Source organism: Anomalospiza imberbis, chromosome 18, assembly GCF_031753505.1.
Source record: "Anomalospiza imberbis isolate Cuckoo-Finch-1a 21T00152 chromosome 18, ASM3175350v1, whole genome shotgun sequence".
NCBI lineage: Eukaryota > Metazoa > Chordata > Aves > Passeriformes > Viduidae > Anomalospiza > Anomalospiza imberbis.
Genome location: NC_089698.1, coordinates 10308690 through 10314416, shown reverse-complemented (window position 1 = coordinate 10314416; position 5727 = coordinate 10308690). Strand labels below are relative to the sequence as shown.

Below are 5727 nucleotides of genomic sequence, written 5' to 3'. Positions count from 1 at the left end.
TTTGCATGGAGAGGGCTGAGTTTGTACAGCACATCATGTGCTTCAGAACCAGTTCTGTGCCCTCACCCTGCCTCCTGGGCCTCTGCTTCCTTGATGTTACACTCTCATGGTCCCTAATGAACGACAAGTTCACTCTGTAGCTCTTCTGGCAGCAAACCCTAGGACATAACCACCTTTAAAATAATGTACACGGTGCCTTCTCCAGGATGTGAGACTTTCTATAGGTGCTGATAAAACCCTCTTAATATTACACACCTGATGGGGCTATCCTGGTATAAAATTTATTTCTCTTGACCTCAAGGGGGAAAAACCCCTCCAGCAAAGTCTGTTTGTAAGAATACTTTGTCATGTTGATCTGATAGCTGTGGAAACCACCACAGAGCTGAGTGATGAAGGAACACACCTCATGTTAGCTGGAAATGTTATAGAGAGACTACAGAAAAAAGCACTTATTCCGCAGGAATAAGATAGAACACTGCTTTTTCTACAAAGCTGCTGGAGCACAAGATTTCTTTCATTTGCAAAGGCAAGATTTATGGAGTATTCTCCAGAGAGTACATACTGCTTATACAGCAGCAAAATGGTTATTCTGCCACCCATGCAAAAAAAAAAAAAAAAGGCAGATATTATTTGAATTTAGTGAATGCTGAATTAGGTTGTTTGGGGGGAAAAAAGAATAAAAAAGAAAGAAAGAAAAAAGGCATAAACTGTGTTCTGATGAGTTGCTTTCCCTTGTCATTCAGAAACCCATCAGGTAACATACCTGCAGTCCAACCTTCTTAACCACCTTTTTGTTTATGGACACCTTTTGACACCTCTTCATGTTTTACCTGTAGGGATGACAAAAACTATTCTGTAAAATCTTGCCAACTCAGTAGTGATTGCTCTCTCCCTTCCAGAGATGATGCAACTTATGCTGCCCTGAATGAGACATCCTAAAGAAACCTGATACTTAGTATTCCTGAAAATTAAAGTTTCTTAAAAGAAAAGCAGATTTTTAGAGAGGTTTCAAGATAGGTACCCAAATACAAATGCACCCAATTCATTAATCACTGTTGAAAAGATAAGCTTTGTTATTTCAGCTGTGAAAAACCCCAGCCATCAAGTAGAAGACACTAAATATTTTTTATATTAGCTGCTTATAAAAATAGTGTATGAGAAAATAAGGTAGATTTGAACGAACTATGAAGAGAGTCTGTTTTCAGTGCCATGCTGTTCTAGTGGCACAACTGTCAAGTCTGGTGAATTCCTAAAGCTACCGTATCACTTTGCCATTCTTCTTTTAAATGTCATGTGGAATTTAATGCATTTAACACCATCAGGTATCTAATTACATCTCTGTGTCTCCTTATCAGCATCCACCACCACTCCAGACACCCTCAAGCAGCCCTTCACTGGCTGCAGTTTCCAGACTCCCCCTCTTTGAGCAGATATCTCTCCAAAAAGACCCTTTACTGTTTCTGCCTCCCACTGTAAGGTGAATGCTTTTCTTCTCCATTCTCGCAAAGTCAATTTAACTCACTGTTTTCCTTCAAATTAACATCTTTGTCCTTCCTACTGCTGCTTCATTCCTGCTTTGGTGCCAATCCCCTGGAGAGACAGACACACCCATTTTCTCTGTCTTATTCCCTCCAATCACTCATGCTATAAAACACCTGTCAGACTCCTTGGCAGAAATCCCAGTGTTAGCTGTCAAATCCTAAATCATCCTCTGAGGTGCTTGGTGTGTCCCACATGATAATAAGTGACATTTCCCTGAGCACACAACACCTTGAAGCTGTAATCCCCAAATTCAAAAGGTCCTTTTCCTGTCTTTTTGGGCAGCACTGCATACAGAAGAGGAAATGGCTGCTGAATGGTGGCTGTGTTAAATAGCAGCCCAAGCTATTTCTACATGGTAAAAGTCAGAGCCCTGCTTGGAAGAGCCCAGTCCCTTCATTCATCTCCACCTGGAGGAACTGAAGACAAATAATCAAGCTTGTCTATATTAATAATAATATTTTTGAAATATTAACTTCCATAGATGTGAGCTAGTCAGACATTAATTAGAAAAGAGAAAAATGCAAAGAAGGATTTAGTAATTTCACCTGACTTTGATATCTATGCCTTAGTTAATCATCTGTGAAATAGGGTACTATATTTACCTGTTCTGCAGAGATCTAACAATGATAAATCAGTTGAGGAGGCATTGATCAACCTCAAAGAAAAGCCCAAATTCAGGAATAAATTTTATAAGGAAGATCCTTTGCACAAATACTTATATCCTCTTTTAAAAAAATACATTTTTTTACAGAGAAGTCAAAGCTAAACTGCTGGAAAGCTTTGGGAAAAAATCCAGTTATTGTTTAATCTCTCATACAAGTCTCACATTTTCCTCTGCATTGTGAAGAAAATGTGTGTCATCTGAACTGGTCTGCACACATACATTGCTCATTACACAGGAGCCATGAAAAATTAGGCTTGCATTTTGTACATTTGGATTACATACTCCCTGTCTGTGGAAAATGAGATTTTTAATTTTTCTTAAAATGGGGTGAAGAAAGCAAGCTTAGAACTCTAATCTGCTGTGTAAAACCTTTGAGTGACTGGGTGGGGACTGAGTGATAAATGGTACTTCCTCAGCAGTGACCTGCTGCTCTACCACAGCTGCCACCACTGCAGCTTCAACATTTACCTCTGTCAGCATGATGTAACATTTTAACCTTTGCACTAATGCAACTCCTCACTCAGCCACCAAGCACTGAAAAATCCAATTTGTCTAAGCAAATGTACCATTGGACAAAAGGCTTTGTATTGAGTCGTGAATTCTTAAAAGAAATCTTTCTGTTAGAGTCACGCTCAGCTGTATCTACAGATTATCTGCCTGCTACAGAATCTCTTTCCCAGCTTTGAAATATAAATATGTGCCCATGTGGGTTAGGGTTGTGTGTGCTCTCAAAATTATGTCTGTATGAGCTACATGAAGATTTGGGAATTTGGGGTATGTGGCTACAAGGCAGCCGTACTTGTAATCCATTAACTGTTTTTCCTTCTCTTCTGTTAAATTGTATTTGCACTTGAATATAGTTCCAGCAATATATTGTAGCAATGAGTTCCTAAATTTAATCGTGCCTAAAAACACTTCCCATTGCTTTAAATTTTCTGCCAGATAATTTAATTTGGTGTGCAATAAATCTGGTGTCAAGGGAATTTGTGAATAACCACTCTCTAATCACTTTTTTCCCATGCACTCCATGACATTAGAGACATCTGTCATAACCTTGTCTGCAGATATTTCTCTCCTGCTCTGAGCCTCAGTCTGTTTAACTGGTTCTCATGTGGAAGTCATTTCAGAGCTCTACCATTTCTCACCACTATTTTCCAATCAAACTTTACTACTTGTGAAACTAGCCTGGATGAATGGGAAGAACAGGAACTGATAAAGTTCTTAAAGTTCTTAAGTACTTTAAAATATTTATATTTTTCCATAAATACTTTCTTTTTAGCCTCTTCTTCATTCTTAGGGCTCTTCTTGCCTTTTTGACAGCTCCTGAACAGTTCCAGAACTCTTCCCAAATGGCTCCAAGAGCTCCTTCCTGAGTTGTAATTTAGAGTGTAGCAGAGCATGCTGTCAGCCTAATAATGGTAATATAAATATCAATTAAAAGGCAATTAGTAGTACTAAATGGTAAATGTGCCTTTCTGGTCCAGTTTGACTTGGAAGGAAACAAAAAGATTCCCCTAGTTTTGTAGTGAACTGCATTGAGAGCCAGAAGATAAAGACTCTGTCAGGTCTATCAAGTGGTCAGAGGCAAAAGGAAGTTTGCAACCAGGAGCTGCAGAACTGGAAAACCTGGGAGAAATCCAGGGCTCTGTGCATTTATACTCTGCTGCCAGCCTGTACCTGGGAGATTTGCTGACAAACTCTCCTTTATCTCAGTCTATTGGTTGGTCCCCATATGTAAAGGGGTCAAAAAGCCATTCACCACAAACACCAGGACTGCTTTTGTCCTCCAATTTCTCAGGCTAATTCTACATAATGCTACTCTTACGCCTCTGCTATACATAGACACATTTTGTCTTGGCTCAGAACACAGACAGAAAACACAACAGCTTTGGAGAGCTTTACCCTGCAAGTCAGAGCATAAACTGCTCACTGTTCTTACCAACCACTCATGAATAATTTAAATACACGTTATGTCAATATTATTGTATTGACTAAAAAATGTTGAAAACCTAAATTACTATTTACTTTTGTCAGTATAAAAGTTCAGAAGCAAGAGATCTTTTAGAAAATACCCATCACTGTCATACATAATTGATAGAATAAAATCAGCTACTAAATATCACTTAATAGCTGGCTTTGTTCTGTAATGATAATGCATATGGAATTCCTGTTGAGTTCAGTGGGATAACCCTTCAAAGGAAGGCTGTGGGAATATACACAAATCTATTACTAAATGTATTTAATTTGCATATTTATTGGTCAGAAGAGAAAAAGGGAAGAAAACACAGATTTGGCTGGGATCTCAGTATTTTCTCCTGGTTCTGCAAGCTGCAATAAGAGAGGAGGATGCTGTGCTGCTGGTCTGACTGTACCACTCCCTGCTGACTGCACAGGGACAAAGTTAATCCAGGATTTGTTTATGGTGCATGGCACTGAATTAATAACATTCCACTGAAATGGTTATTACTTCTTGAAAGAAGAGAAACAACAACATACAAAGGACAAAAGATCCCCAGCACCATGCTCTGTCCCCATGGATTCCAGCAGGTCAGTATGGAATAGGCCAAACTGTTGGAATTGAGAGCCAAAGCTTCCAAAAGCCAGTGTGTGGCACAGAGCTGTTGGAAAAGGCATTCACTGCAAAGAGGAGAAACCAACATGTTACATTCTAGTCAGGGAAAAAGCCCAGCTGGCACCATGTGGGCTCAAACAGACACATCCAATTATTTCTGTAGCAGGAGCTTTTAATTGTCCCAGTGGGTTCCAGGCACCTCTCAAGGTTTTTCTAGAATTGATACATAACTCTGTGTCCTCAAAGAATATTTTTGTATGTGAAATTTCCAATGGGCTTTATCTTGATGATGTGCCCTGTGCTTTCAAACCTAGGAGAATTCTGACATTTATCCCATTATGGTGTGGATTCTTGGGGGTTTGGATTCTACAGGAGCTTCTAAGTTTTGCATTTAAGTAAAAACAGTGTGCAAATTTAAAATGTTGAGCTCATCTTTTTCCAAACTAAGATTATCTTTGGCATTCAGCTTGTTCCATGTAAATATATAAAGATACATTTGCTGAGCAATTGGGTTAATGAACTTAGAACAGACCAGACTGTGTGTGTTAGTGACTAATTCAAGCTACAGAGAAATAAACATGCTACAAGCACTGTCTTCTCTCTCTCTTTCATAGGCCCACTTTTGCCTTGGCTGATTGAATTTTAATTTTCACAACCTTTCCTTAAAATGAGCCCAATCATGAAAGCTGCATCACATAAAACATTTTATGCACTTTAGGGCTTGCTGAGTGAATGTCAGCAAGGCAAATGATTGTGCTTCTGCACATGTGCACATACAAGGTGTTCTTCAGGATTCAGTGTTAAAATTTGACAGTTGCTGTCAGTAAATACAGACTGTATCACCACCAAGTCCTGAAATTCTCAGAATACAATTCCAGCAGCTGAACAGCAGCTCTGGGTGTACCTGTGATGGGTCTGTGTCGCTGTGGGTTTCACTCATGTCCTACCA

General features: G+C 39.2%; 1 long non-coding RNA gene across 2 annotated transcripts; it reads right to left on the bottom strand.

The window, feature by feature from the left end:
- Nucleotides 1-259: 259 nt before the first annotated feature.
- Nucleotides 260-2296, bottom strand: LOC137484819 (uncharacterized). Of its 2 annotated transcripts, none has more exons than XR_011005052.1 (3): nt 1505-2296; nt 764-830; nt 260-589 (listed from the first exon to the last, which is right to left on the bottom strand). It is a non-coding gene; the product is annotated as an uncharacterized lncRNA (long non-coding RNA). The 2 variants fall into 2 exon arrangements; XR_011005051.1 differs by having other exon boundaries at nt 1523-2293.
- Between the last annotated feature and the right edge of the window lie 3431 nt (nt 2297-5727).